Source organism: Pogona vitticeps, chromosome 2, assembly GCF_051106095.1.
Source record: "Pogona vitticeps strain Pit_001003342236 chromosome 2, PviZW2.1, whole genome shotgun sequence".
Taxonomy (NCBI): domain Eukaryota; kingdom Metazoa; phylum Chordata; class Lepidosauria; order Squamata; family Agamidae; genus Pogona; species Pogona vitticeps.
In genome coordinates this window covers 33,073,188-33,088,222 of record NC_135784.1, presented here as the reverse complement: position 1 = coordinate 33,088,222, position 15,035 = coordinate 33,073,188, and the positions used below count along the sequence as shown (strand labels likewise).

Below are 15,035 nucleotides of genomic sequence, written 5' to 3'. Positions count from 1 at the left end.
AATGGTTACTCCATTTCTTCTACGGTATTCTTGCCCACAATAATAGATATAATAATTGTCTGAACTGAATTCGCCGATTTCCATCCATTTTACTTCACTGACACCCAGGATGTCAATGTTTATTCTTGTCATCTCCTGTTTGACCATATCTAACTTGTCAAGATTCATAGATCTTACATTCCTGGTTCCTATGCAGTATTTTTCTTTGTAGCATTGGACTTTCCTTTTAACTTCTAGGCACATCCGCAGCTGCGTATCCTTTCAGCTTTGGCCCAACCACTTTATTAGCTCTGGAGCTACTTGTACGTGTCCTCCACTCTTCCTCAGTAGCATGTTAGACACCTTCCAATCTGAGGGTCTCATCTTCCAGCGTCATATCTTTTAGCCTTTTGTTTCTGTCTGTGAAGATTTCTTGGCAAAGATACTGGAGTGGCTTGCCAGTTCCTGCTCCAGGCAGATTGCATTTAGTCAGAACTCTCCACTATGACCTGTCTGTCTTGGGTGTCCCTGCACGGCATAGCCCATAGCTTCTCTGAATTACTCCAGCCCCTTCACCACAACAAGGCAGCAATCTGTGACGGGGTATTTATAGAGATTATTAATTAACTCTGATAGTTCATCACAGAGCAGGAGTTTAAACCCACACCCCCTGTGTCTAACACTGGCTTCTGAATCAGAGACTTTTAGACCCAGACAAATCTGCTGTATGGGTTAATTTCTGTAAAGAAGCAAGCCAAAATCCTGTGTGCTGTTTCTCAAAAGAATGTCATAGTTCTAATGTTGCAGGAATATCAACCAAGCCTCTGAGCCTGGCCATAGCGTTAATAGTCCCACATTCCATGCATGTATGAATTTATAATACAGTATTTCACTGCCACAGTGGCACATGTCTTCATTTCCATTCTTTGATGTCAATACGCAGACCCTGGAATGATTACTCTTACAAGGATACAGCTCTCAAAATTCGTGACCATGCTATCTAGGGTTCTCTGGCATTTTTAGTCCGAGAAATCAAACTATCCTAAACGGTGTGTACATTTCCCTTCTAGATTACACAAATTATGATATAATAAATGAGCACGTGCTCTTCCCTATCCTGACTGGTTGGACGTCTTTGCCATGATCTTGGCTCTTCTCCGGAGGGGCTCAGGCTGATTATTCGTTGCCACGTTTGTCCTCTTCCAAAGCTAAGCCCTGGGCTGGGCTCGTGTGCCAGGGGAGGGCTGCTTGGTGGAAGCCAATGCCCTCGTTGCTTCTCCACTATGTCTGCCAGAGCTGCCTCTGCCAGCTCTAAGGGCAGCAAGCCGGTGTCCCTCCATCTGTTTCCTTGTCACTGCCTGCTGTGTGGGATCAGAGGCTCTGGCTGTTTGTTGATCAAAGCACTCCGGGGAGCCGGGAGCCGGAGATGCTGAATCAGTACTCAGCTGGGAGCTGGCGGGCGGTTGGCACCTTAACCCTTGCCTGGCCCAGAGCTTAGATGCCTGCAGGCAGCCTTCCTGGTGTGCAGGCATGCACAGCGGTTGGTTTCTCACCCTCTTTCTCCTGGGACAAAGGGGACTCCAATTCATCAGGCACTACTTCGGACTCACTCTGACCCCCAGCCAACCCATTCCGACCTGCCCCCCTAATGGGATGTGGATGAGTCACAGCCCCACCTGTGTTCCCCTTCTGCTAAATTCTCAGACTTTAACATCCTGTGTCAGTCCATGATAATTAAATTCTTGCATGCCGTCAACTCAATTGTGACTTATGGCAACCCTTTTCAGGGTTTTATCGATGCTGAAATGGTTTACCATTCCCTTCTTGTGTGTGTGGGGGCACCCTGGGACTGTGCAGCTTGCCCAAGGCCACACAGGCTGAATCTTCTCCCAGAAGGGACAGTAGGGAATCAAACGCTCAACCTCTGGGTCCACAGCCAGATACCTAACTTACTGAGCTATCCAGTCAGCTTTCAGTCAATGGAGAAAAGACGGAAAGAAAGCTGAATGAATAAATCAACTAACCCAGGACTTCATCGAGGGAGTGTGACCTCCTGCCTTGTTAATGAAGCTGTCTATAGGAGGTGGGGGGGCGGAAAGGGAGAGTGAATTTTTCTGCTCCTAGGCTGAGTTGTGGAACGAATGAGTGGGGAGGGGTGGGTGGGAGCATCTCCATGGATGCCTGTCTGCTTCTATTGAGTATGCAACTTTCTGTCTGAATGGTGATGATGTACCCTGCCTTGAGCTTATTGGAGGAAAGGTGGGTTATAAATATAACCGATAAATTAATATAATACATTAATACACATGTCTGCCCACTGATGACCTGTCCACAGAGTGGACAGGTCATCTTACTCCCCCTCTTACTCACCACCACAATTGCCTCAGCATCTGCATGGGGATGAGGGGCAGGGGGAATGGATGATGGACTGGCAAGGAAAAGGAAGGAAGGAGAAAGCTCGCCATTACTGAACAAAAAAGAGAGAGAGAGACTTCCCACCCTGCCCCTTGCTATAAATGTGAATTGGGGCAGACAAGTGAAGAACAATTGTAGCTGTTCCTGTCATGTTCAGTTTGGTCTTCCCTCTCAGTTGCTCCAACATAAAAGGCACAATTGGACTGAACAGCCAAAATAGATCTGAGCTGTGGTAGCTTCCCCATCCCACCCCGGTGGAATATGGTGGGGCCTGCTGAAGAGCTCAGGGGGTTAGGTATCTGGCTGCAGAAACAGAAGTTAGAAGTTGAGAGTTCAATTCCCCACTGTGCATACCAGTAGTAGTAGTAGTAGTAGTAGTAGTAGTAGTAGTAGTAGTAGTAGTAGTAGTAGTAGTAGTAGTAGTAGTAGTAGTAGTAGTAGTAGTGTGGTGGTTAGGGTTTGGAAGTAACTAATAAAATAATATTGTTACTTTTAAATAGTTACTTTTGGATAATGAGCCATTAAAATAGTTCCAGATTTACAGCAAAGGTAAAGTAATAAAAAGTTACAAATCTACTTTTAGGTGTAACAGTTCTAATTACTTTCTAACTACTTTCAAATGAGACATTAAAAGAGTATTTTAAGGCACTTTGAGAGAAAATTTTCAAACTTTTTACGCCATTCAGTCGTTTATCCAAAGTGGCAAGGGGTTTTATCTGCTGTCCTTTTTGTAAATATTTATAAGATACAACTTCAGAACTGGCCAATAGAGTGAACCGGTAAAGTGAGCCTGAACCAATGATACCAATAACTTAACTACTTAGGAGTAATGAATAATGTAGCAAGTTTCTTTTAGAAAGTAACTTTCCAAGATGCTGGTGGTTGATTGAAATGAATGCAACATTGGGCCAACAATGGGTGGTGCCTCTCTTTTCTCTTTCTGTCTCCCCCAGTCTCACTCTTTCTGTCTCGGACATCCCCTCCCCTCCCATTTGGCTGATAGTGAAATACAGGCCACTGCAATAAGACTTCTCAGCTGGTTGTTTGTGGAAGGCTTTTTTAATTAGGCCATCCCTGAGCACAGGCTGTCTTCCTCTGGCATAGATCGACTGGATTAGTTACTTGGCAAGAACGTAGGAGCTCCTTCCTTGAAAGTTTTTCCTGCAGAAGATGAAAGAGACTCTTCAAGGTACATCAAGATATACTCTATCCTGATTTCGGGCAAGGGATTGAGTTGATGATTCATCATTGAGTGATGAGTTGCATCTAAGACCTCCTTTGAATACAAATGCAGAGTTGTGAGAGAGGTTCTGCCACATAGTATTCTACTGTGGGGTTGTGGTATGTGTGTAAACATTGCAACCACATCAAGGGGGCAGTCATGTTTGCTTTTCAGCAGCCAGCTGCTTGCTATTTCCCCCTGGAAGAGGATGAAATTTGCATTTATTTTATTTATTTATTCAATCCTGTGAGGTGGGCAGTTACTGACAAGAGCAGTGAGCTTCCTGGCTGATTTGGGATTTGAACCCAGGTCTTTCCAATTCTCCCGCCAACCTAGTGTTTCGAAAGCATGCAAATGCAAGTAGATAAATAGGGACCACCTTTGTGGGAAGGTAACAGCGTTCCGTGTCTAAGTCGCACAGGCCATGTGACCACGGAAGATTGTCTTCGGACAAACGCTGGCTCTATGGCTTGGAAACAGGGATGAGCACCGCCCCCTAGAGTCAAACACGACTGGACAAAAATTGTCAAGGGGAACCTTTACCTTTACCTTTCCAATTCTAGTCCAACACACAAAGCACTATCCTATGGTAGAGGATACAAACTGCTGCCTGACCATATGGTAATGATAGGCATATACAGTATGTCAGAACTTGACAAAGTTCCTTTTGAAGGATATGTATGGAAAATAACTCCCAGAGTCTCTAAGAAGCTGCCTGGAAAGCCCCTCCATCCTTTTTGGTATTATATTGCAGAATTTCCTGGTCATCAATTGCCATATTGGTCAGGCAATTCTAAGAGTAGCAATCTTTAATAATAATAATAATAATAATAATAATAATAATAATAATAATAATAATAATAATAATAATATTCTGAGCTCTGGATTATATTGGGTTCTGAGCTGTCCGTGATGGATCAGGAAAGAGATTTTGGTGTGCTGGTGGACAGCTTGATGAAAGTGTCAACCTAATATATGGCAGCAGTGAAGAAGGTCAATTCCCAGCTAGGTATCATTAAAAAGGGGATTTAAAATAAAACAGTCAATATTATAATGCCATTGTACAAAATGATGGTAAGGCCACACCTGGAGTATTGAGTACAATTCTGGTCACCACACCTCAAAAAAGACATAGTAGAACTGGAAAAGGTGCAGAAGAGAGCAACTAAAATGATGACTGGGTTGGGGAACCTCCCTTATGAGGACAGGCTACAGCGTTTGGGGCTCTTTAGGGAAAAGGTGGCTGAGGGGGGACATGACTGGGACATCTAAAATAATGCAGGGGATGGATAAAGTGTACAGAGGGAAGCTCTTTTTCCTCTCACGCAATACCAGAACCAGGGGACATCTACTCAAATTGAGTGTTGGGAGAGTGAGAACAGACCAAAAAATAATTCTTTATCCAGCGTGCTCTTAGTCTGTGGGACTCCTTGCCACAGGATGTGGTGATGTCATCTGACCTAAATGCCTTTAAAAGGGGACTGAACAGATTCCTGGAGGAAAAATCCATTGCATGTTACAAGCCATGATGGGATGTGTAATCTCCAGGCTTAAAACAAAGGTACCTCCAAATGCAAGATGCAGGGGAAGGGGTATCAGGAGACAGTTCTCTAGATGTCTCCTGTGCTCCCAGAGGCATTTGGTGGGGCTACTCTGAGATACAGGAAGCTGGACTAGATGGGCCCTTGGCCTGATCCAGCAGGGCTCTTCTTATGTTCTTAATAATAGTAATAATCTTAGAGCTGCAGTGCCAGAAGAGACAGTATGGATCATTGAGTCCAGGCCCTGTCAAGGAGGCACAGTGGGGAATCGAACTCCCTACCTCTGCCTCCACAACCAGATACTCAAACCACCGAGCTATCCAGCAGTTTCAGAAACATAACTTTTCTAGACTCTAATGCATGTACAGTACTGTGGTTGCATAAGCCCCACAGGCAAATGGGTTCCATGTGGCTGCATGCTTGTTTCAAGCAGGCCACGCTTTGTGGCTTCTGTAATGGAGAGGCAGAGTGCATGTTTGACAAAAGATGGCATGAAGTAGAGGAGGCACACTGATGCTGTTGGGGTGGGGGGGAGGAAATCGCTCACCTAGCTGTTGCTTTCCATTTTCTTTGGCTGGCAGCACAAAAGGCTATATGGAGATGTAGCCTGGTAACAGTTTCACAACAATATGTATGGTTGTATGTAATGACAATGTGATACTGTTTCTAATTATGGAGAGCAGACAATAAACAATAAGGCACAGATATTTTTCGAGGCAATCTTATGTAGTGCTGCAAGTGCAGTTGTAGGTCCTAGCTTACTAACCGAAAACCAGTTCACTAACAGACAGAACCCTGCTCTATGCCACATGTATCAATGACCACGCTGGCTGGGGTTTGTAGTCCAGGAAGCTGACTTTTTAAAGTTCTGAATGTAGCACAATTAATCATACTTGGAGCCTTTAGTTTTGAGAAAGCTGGACAATACTAGCTAGTAATGTATTTTCTTATGTGCCATCACATTGTTTCTGATTTATGACAACACTATTAATTTATGGCCTCCACTAGGTCCTATCAGAAGGGATGTGGTGGCGCTGCAGGTTAAACCGCTGAAGCCTCTGTGCTGCAAGGTCAGAAGACCTGCAGTCGTAAGACTGAATCCACGCGATGGACTGAGACCCCGTCGCTTGTCCCAGCTCCCACCAACCTAGCATGCAAAGCATGCAAAATGCAAAAATGTGAATAGATAAATAGGTACCACCGCGGTGGGAAGGTAAACGGCATTCCGTGTCTAGTCACGCTGGCCACGTGACCATGGAAGATTATCTTTGGACAAATGCTGGCTCCACGGCTTGGAAACGGGGATGAGCACCGCGCCCTAGAGCCAGACATGACTGGACAAAATTGTCAAGGGGAAACTTGACCTTTACCTTTTAGGTTATCATTAACAATGAATATCCATTTCCTTTGATTTTCCAGTGTGAGTGAGTGTTGTCCATTTCTTTCTGTTCCCCAACCTCAGTGGATCAACTACTTATTTCTGAATGAATGTGTGAATGAACAAGCATTATTCAATGGAGGCCTGGCCATCTCCAGAGACTTTCCAGCTGTATAATGGACCCACCTCTGTTTCCCTTTCCCAACCATTGTAAATTAGGGCAGAGGGATGGCTAATGAGTCATGATGGATCTTTGTTCTGCAGACCTTGTGGCTGCCAAAAGCAGATAATCCAGTAATCGGCCTAATCCTTTGAGAGCAGAGGGAGGGGAATCCCACAGGACAGACAGACAGAAGGAAAGATGAAGGGCATTTGTGAGTAAAAACCATTCTTTTGTTTTTTGATGTCGAGAGTCTAGGAAAATCTTGTGGCAGCTCCTGAAGCTGTTTGTGGCATCACACAATTTTCCTCTTGGGTATCTTTTAAGAAGGCAAGGATCTGAAAGCATGAGAAATAAAGCACAGGAAAGAGGAAGGAAATTATTTATATCAGTGTGCGAGAGAGTGTGTGTTTGGTGTGTGCTGTTTCCCTGCACCTCTGATTTTTGTCAATGTGCCTGCACTCAAAATAGTGTGCCACCAAATGGCGCAGGGAGGCAGAGATGCCAAGGAGTGTTACGCAGGCTGTGGAAGCCTTGCACAAAGAGTGGGTAACATTAACCACACGTCATGATCCATATGGAGTCCCAGATATTAATTTGCTGTGAAACAAAACCTGTAGTTGGCATAGTTGGCACACAGGTGAGGAGCCACATTGTCGCACAGCCTTGAGACATCAACACCCTAGACTGATCCAGACAAGACTGAATGATGTTGTGCAAACACTGAGATGTTCCTGAAAGGCACAAGCAGAGGACGGCGCATACAGTCAGGAGCATGATCAGACACGATAAGTATGTGCTGCTACAGGTGCACAGTCACCCATAACTGCTGACACATGTCCACAGTTAGGGACAAGGGGCCTCACTTCCTACAACTACAAAAGCTCACCAGATATCAAATAATAGACCTCTGCACCTATCATTTATACCAACCAATTTGAGTGTAAGTACCTAAACGTTGACAGAAATACTGTATGTGTCATATTGCTGCTTTAGTCAGCCTCTTATATAAATGTTATCAATCAATCAATCAATCAATCAATCAATCAATCAATCAATCAATCAATCAGTCAATCAGTCAATCAGTCAATCAATAAAAATGTGCACTGGAAGATAATAAACTAGCATGCATACTAAATTGTTTGCAGTGGTTAAAAAAAAGTGACACACAAAATCTAAAAAGTTAAAGCTCAATTTATGTTTTAAACACACTCAGTCATGCTTATGTGCAACCATTAGATTGCTGGAAATGCAGGTGCAAATGCCAGTCTTAACTGGAGAGATAAAAGACGTGCAGGAAGAGTTAAGTGAGCTGTCCACAAACTGGGTACCACCTTCGCCACTACACACACAAAAAAGCCCATTTCAAAGGTTATTTGCACGTCAAAAATAGGTGCCCCCGCCAAAACACACTCTTCTAAAGATCATGTACACACGCTGCTGGGCTTTAACTGACTTCTTCATTGCCCACGCTTGCTCTTTGAAAGGCAAGCCTACGTTGACGGTTGCCAGCTATGCCCTCCGTGTCAAGGGGTCTCTCTTCCGCCTTCTGTCCCCGATCAAAGGCGCCCACAAGCAAAGTATTCCAGGTTCCCAAGTGTTCTTCCTAGCACCCGCTATTTCTGGGGTAGGCTACTCGTTTGTGGGCGCATTCCCTTTCCTACATGCCATCCCGCGCCCCCTCCGCCCCCCAAAGGGCGACTTTTGAGCAGATGGGGGAAGGAGGGAGAAGGAAGAGAAAGTGACTCTGGAAGCAGCCCTCTTCGCAGCCCTGCTCACCCGGAGACGCTCGCCCCGCCGCTCCCAGCGCGGCACCGCTCTCCGCGTCTTCGAGCGAGATTCACACCGTCACTCAAACGCCGCCACCCGGCCACCCACCCGGCGAGCCGTCACTCGCCCGCTTGCGCGGAGCCGACACGCCGGCTTCTTCACGCTTGGCATCGCGCCCGCCGCGCTCTTGCCCGCAGCCGGCCGGGCCGCCCGTTCAGCACCCTGGAGAGCGCCTCTCCTCCGCTCAGCTCCGGCCGCAGATTCCGGAGGCGGCGGCGTTGGCGTTGGCGCGGGGGGGGGGGCTGGGGGAGCTCGGGAAGAGGCTCGGAGCCTCACCCCTCGCTGACCGGCGCTAGTGGGGCACCGACCCGAGAACTACTCTCTCAGCTCTCTCCCTCCACCCCACTTCCTCCCTGCTGCTCTCCCTCCCACCACCCGGAGGAGCACACTTGATGTAGAGTTAGGAGCACATCGGCACACCCGCTGGCGCTCGCTCTCCTCTCGCTCTAATCTCTCTCTCTCTCTCTCTCTCTCTCTCTCTCTCTCTCTGTGTGTGTGTGTGTGTGTCTCACAGTCATACACGCAGGCACTTTGTGTTTCCCGCCCTCCCCCACCCCGTTTCTCTCACACCCAGAGACACGCACACGCATCCTCAGCCTCATACACACATTCTTTCGCTCTCCCCTTGTCCTACACACGCGCACATTCACTCTCTTATATCCCTTTCTCACACACACTTCCGCCACACACAGAGAGAGACAAGCACACGCATTATCTATCCCCCTCTCTCTTCCCTCTCTCCCCCCCCCCCCATACACACACTGAGGCCCCTCCTTGCCTTCATCATCGTCCTTTTATCTTTCCACCTCCTCCTTCTCTGGAGGAAGCAGCGACAGCCGCCCAAGCGGGCGGGGGAGCCGGACAGACCGGCCCCTCCCCTCCCCTCCCCTCCTCCCTTGGCTTTCCTTTGCTTTCCCGGCACAGGGCAACCTCTTCCTCCTCCTCCTCCTCCTCCCGCGGCTTTGGCAGCCTCTGCTCCCTTCTTCTAAGCCGGCGCCCAGCAGCTGCTGCTTCCCTGCTAGATCCCCGCCACCGCCACCCGATCTCCCTCGGCATTATCCCCCTCTCATCTCTTGGATCTCTCAGGGCTGAGATCTGCCTTTTTGCCGGAGCCCCTTCCTCGCTTCTCCCGCAGCCAGGGCGAGATCGCAGCCTCCTCTTCTTCCTGCCAGCTGGGGTCCCTCCACGGCCAGGAGGGCTGCCCTTCTTCCAGTTTCCCCGCATCCGCCCGGGCACCGATCCGCCGCTGGGTCTCCCGGCTTCCGGGATGGCTGCGCCTCAGCCGCTGGGAGCCTGTCGCTGATGAATTTGGCCTCCTGCCTCCACCAGCCTCTGCTCCCTGCCCACCGCGGGGGCTGTGCCCACCTTTCCCGCTCGCCACCTCTTTGGCTCCCTTCGGCTCCCATTGTGACTACCACGGACAGCGCCCCAGGTAGGAATCTTCTTCTTTTCGGCCTACCGGGGGAACTGGGGCGCGCGGTGCGTGCGTGGGGGGACAGTCCTTGTCTGATCTTTACTCACCCCCTGTACTGCCTTTACCTCCTTCATTATGCTGGGGGACGGGGGGGGGGACGACAAGGACCGGTAATAAGCATGGGACTCTGACGGGCAGGAAAGCCCAATGGAGCAATAAAGGAAGGCAAAGGTGTGCGTTCGTGGCGGGTGGTGGCGGCGGCGGCGATGGGGAGGTTGGAAGCTGGGGGCATCAAGCGGTGATGCTGCCCAGGTGGCAAGTTGCCAGCGCCATCCTCCTGTGGGTAGGGCAGCGATTTACAGAGCAGGCAGCTTGGTAGCAAGAGCTTGGATTTATGCCTGGTGCCAGCAGCCTGGTTGATTTACGCCTGTCCCTAGAGCTAGGCCAGACAGACAGCTTAATCAGGGGCCACGGCAGTGCTCATGATCCCTGGCAACTTGGCATTTACGGAAGAGAAAGATCGCTAACTAAGGAAAGTACAGAAGGCATGTGAGCAGGGCGCGCAGGTTGGGTGCTAGCAAGGCCTATGAGGGTTTTTCCCCCCTTTCTTTCCATATGCTCCTTTTTCCTTCTCCCTGACTACCTTTGTTTTCCTCCAAACTTGCTTTACTCTGCCTTGCCTTCCTGCTGGACACGTATCCTTCCTTCCACTGCCTTTTGTCTTTACCACCTGTACGGAGTGCTTGTCAAATTTGTCGATACTCTGGGGAAATCTATTTTAATGTGTGGCTTAATACCTTCCCCCCCCCCTTTTTTAAAAAATGAAACTTTTTCCCCCTAGGATTTTGCAGCATATCTGGCATGGCGTACCTATTTCATTTCATTTTCTTTCATTTCATCGCTGTCACTTTCTGATTCTCAAAACACCACAGTTTAGATGCCAAAACCTGACGTAGCCCAGAACAGGGCCAGAAGAATGAGAGGCACCTGGGTCAACAGTTTCCAAAACTTAGTTTCTGGATGGTGTTGGACATCCCAGTTCCCAGAAGCTGGCTGAAGTTTCTGGGAATTGAAATCCAATGATACATATATGGAACTCCTACTCCCAATGTGGGACTGATATAGGGGAATCTGCTTTGGGAAAAGAGTTGGACAAGATGGGTCGTTCGGTTCTTTCTGGCATCCATGAGTTTCTCACCAGTACCCAGAAACTTGGACACATTACTTTTTGGACTACTGGTTTCAGAATCCTCCAGGTGTCATGATGGTGGTCAGGAATTTGGGGAGTCATTGATTATGCCCTCCAGAGTGATTATGAGATCTAAAAATGTAATTTATCTAAGCTGTGCCCATAGGCTTTGGTGTTCTTCTGTGCTACGTAATAACCTTTCTAGGCACCTCCTTAAGAATGAGATGCACACACTGCTGGTTCTCTCCCTTAGAGCAATTAACTCTCCCCCAATTCTGCCTGTTTTAGGAAGCAAGTTTTAGGGTTTAGGAAACCCTGACTAGTGCACATCTGAGCCCTCCAGGCAGATGCCAGCATGCCTCTAGGCAGTGACTAGAGGCATCCAGTAGCTCTCAGCAAGCATTTACTTAGGGCTAGCATCTGCCCAACTCATAATGTACCATGGGGACCAAAGACAAATTTTCCAGGGCAAATGTCCCAAGCACAAAACCTCCACGCAAATCCAAGCGCTCAGGCAGCAAAGGAAAACATCTTTTGCTGACATCCTATCTTTCTTCTGGTTTTAGAGGAAAACAAAGCAGGTGAGGGTGATCTGATAGTGAGGCACTTGGTCCTGGGGACACTGGATAGGAATAAATTTCTTTTAGGGACTTTGATCTCAACTAGAAGACAAGTAAATATTTTGTGTCATAAAGCAGCCATAAGCTACTAGAGCCTACTTTGATAGGGTCATGAAGCCTCTTACCTAGGAATGGAGTGTCCTGTGTCTTCAAGCATTAGATAGGTAGTTAGACAGATAAATGGGCAGACAGTCAGTCAGACACAACCACACCCATCAGAACTAGAGTTGATGAGTCCTGGATTAAGGGCTGTACTGAGTCCCCCCCCCCCCCACTCTTCTCTCGACTACAAACTTGCACACATGACATTTGTTTCCACACTTGGTCAAGGAATACAGGGAAAACATTAAATTATAGCAGTTAGTCTTTAAGGTGCCACAAAGTATTTGTCTTCTTTGTTACCCCCCCTTTTTTTTTTTGACCGAAGGAATATTATGTTAGTTATTGTGGTGGGCAGGTGAGGGGGATTGCTTCAAATCTTAGTGGGATATTTTTTTGCAAGTTTTCTTGGAAGCAAAAGAGTAAGGGCTTATTTGCGAAAGTGATCATGTAAAGAAGGTCTCCTTTGAGTGTAAGAGATGATGCAGTTGCACGGCTGGCTGCACTCCTGGCCTCACTTAGTTTTCTTGGTTTGTTCTGATAGCGTCAAACTGAGCCTGGGGTTTTTTGCACAGAGTGGGAGGCCTACATCTCTGCATAGAACTGCCGGAGAGCTCAGTGGTTTAGATCTCTGGCTGCAGGCTGGGAGTTCGATTCCCCACTGTGCTTCCTTGACTGGGACTGGACACGATGATCCACAGAGTCCTTTCCAGCTTTGGCAGTTCTAAGATGATTATAAATCACTTTCATTTTTTAAAATAAACCCAAGACAGTTGTTTTGCTTTTGTTATTTGATTGATTGATTGTTGATCATTGAAACATGTTTTTTAATTATTTAAATGGGCATGAGAAGCTATCTACTCCAACATGGTGGCCTTTGAGTAAAAAGTGTGGACTTGGCGCCCTCTCTTCCTCGTACGCTCTTTGTGCATAGGAACAATAAACGGGGAGCCCCATAGTAAGACATGGCAGAAGCAACTATTGCATGGAAAGGATAGCTCTGCACACTGCATTTTGGTGGTGGATCTAGATCTACAATGCTTTCAGCCCTCAAGATGGTAAAACTATCTCATGATATTCCTAATTGTAAGCTGCCCAGAGTAGACATGGTCTAAATTGGTGAGATATAAATTTAATAAAATAAAATAAAATAAAATAGAACCCCAGACAATAGCTCCGTTGATTTAAGCCAGCCTTCACACAGGCAGACACAGGTAAACAAACACAGGTAAAAGAAAATGGCCAGGTTGTTTTTCTCATCCTGCTACTTGTCCTCTCTGTATGAAGATACTCTACAATTTCATGCATACAGTGAAGTGACTTCTAGCCCACAATTAGTTTCCAAAGGCCATAGGGTTCTTTTTTGTTTTGTTTTGTTGTAACCCTGAATAATTCATCAATGCCAAACTCGGCTTAGTGCCTGGGCTTATTTATCATGACTCAGATCTCCTCTGGATGTTCAGGAAAGTAGATAAACCCTATTTATGAAACTCAGTGGGTTTGACTCTTGGATGATCCTAACATAAATGGGTAGTGCTTGTTTGAAACAGAGCAGTGATGAAGCCTCCAAGGCCCAAATCAGGAAGATCTGTGTTCAAATCTTTAGTGAGCTATGAGCACATAAAGTGAACGGTGTCCCTGTCTTAGATGGATTCATGCATAGTCGCGCCGTTACTTCCTACTTCCTCTCTAACATGGGGTTTAGTGCTTCCTTGCTGAGTGTATTTATTGGAAGAATTACCAAGGAAATTCAGGCCAAAGATTCTCTTTTTTTTAATTTGAAAGCAATCTTAGAAAAACATTTTGATGATCCGGAACATATTTATTTCTATGTCTATATTTATATTGATAGATATAAATACGTGGGTGACTAGAAGTGCCAGATTTGAACACCTTGAAGTGCTAAGTTAAATCCTAAGTTGTTATTGCTATTGTGTCTCAGCCCAGCCTGGCTCATGGAACTAATATGAGGATAAATGCAGTGAGGATTTTAAAGCACTCTGCATGCAGAAAAAATGTGACAGTGGCCTGATTAATATTAATGGCAGATCTAACCAAGGTGGCACAAGTAATGGAGAAGCTCTTTGATTGCATTTATTTGTTTCCTGGCAAAGTGCTGATTCCTTCAATCTCTAAATAGATTCCAAGAGCGGATGTTTCTCTGGGCTCAGCCCTGATCATTTCTCTCTCTTGGGGTTTCAAGGGTAAGTGACTGTCAGGGGCTGGGTTCCTGGGGAAGTGAGGGGCCAGGAAGAGTGGGAAAGAAGGGCGGTGAGCTTCCTTCCATCAATGACCAAACTGAAGACCAACGCTGGGATCTTTCCTCTAGTTGAAGTCTTCACTGCTCAAGTCTTCGTGGAATTGATTTTCCCGGCTTTAAGCTGAAGCGCACCAGATTTCCCACAGAGCAATGCAGTGCCCTGTGTGCAGAAGGGGGCTGCTGGGGGACCCCAATCAGTGTCTGGAGAAAGGGGGGAAAGGGAGGGCTCAGAGGCACCATTTATGAATCCTCTCTTTCTCTCCTTCTGTTGCTCAAGCCCTATGACAGCGAGTGTGTAGCTAGGCAACCAGCAAAGAGATTGTTGTCTGCTCTGATTAGTGCCCGGGCTAATTACGCCACTGGGGTCTAGAGAGAAAGCACCTGTTGAGGGGGAAAGCAGGGAATGAACAGTGCGCACATACTGTGGGAGGAGGCATCCCTCTGCTGCCCCCTCTTTCCCACACACATCAAAACCTGGTTTGCTCAGGTCTGCTTCATTTCAGCTATGCTGGACTGGAGTGGGAGTCTCTCTGGTCTAGCTAGAGCTTGGAAAAGTTACTTTTTTGGAGGGCAACTCCCCAAAGTGGCCATGCTGTTTTGGGGACTTGGGGAGATGGAGTTTAAAAAAGTAACTTTTCGAAGCTTGCAGTCCAGCATCCTGTTTTTTCCCCCCTGAAGCTGTTAGTCTGACTCGCCCTGCAAATCCCACCAACAAGATGTAACATCAGCCTGAGAGAAGAGAAGGCTACTGGATTAAACGGTTGGTCTATCTAGGTCAGTACTCCCAACACTACTGGTAGATGGCAGAGACTCAACCCGGCCACTTTTGTGAGCAAAGCATTTGTTCTATTTCAGATATATTATTCTCCCTACCAGTGTTCTAAGGGACCTGGTGGCGCTGCAGGCTAAACCGCAGAAGCCTGTGCTG

At 47.1% G+C, this 15,035-nt stretch overlaps 1 protein-coding gene across 1 annotated transcript in view; it reads left to right on the top strand.

Moving 5' to 3' along the window:
* Positions 1 to 9,446: 9,446 nt before the first annotated feature.
* GABBR1 (gamma-aminobutyric acid type B receptor subunit 1) overlaps positions 9,447 to 15,035 on the top strand; it is a 184,878-nt gene continuing 179,289 nt past the window's right edge. The window contains exon 1 of the mRNA XM_072988844.2: positions 9,447 to 9,957. The gene's annotated coding sequence lies outside the window, so the exon portion shown is untranslated. The remainder of the gene's footprint in view (positions 9,958 to 15,035) is intronic.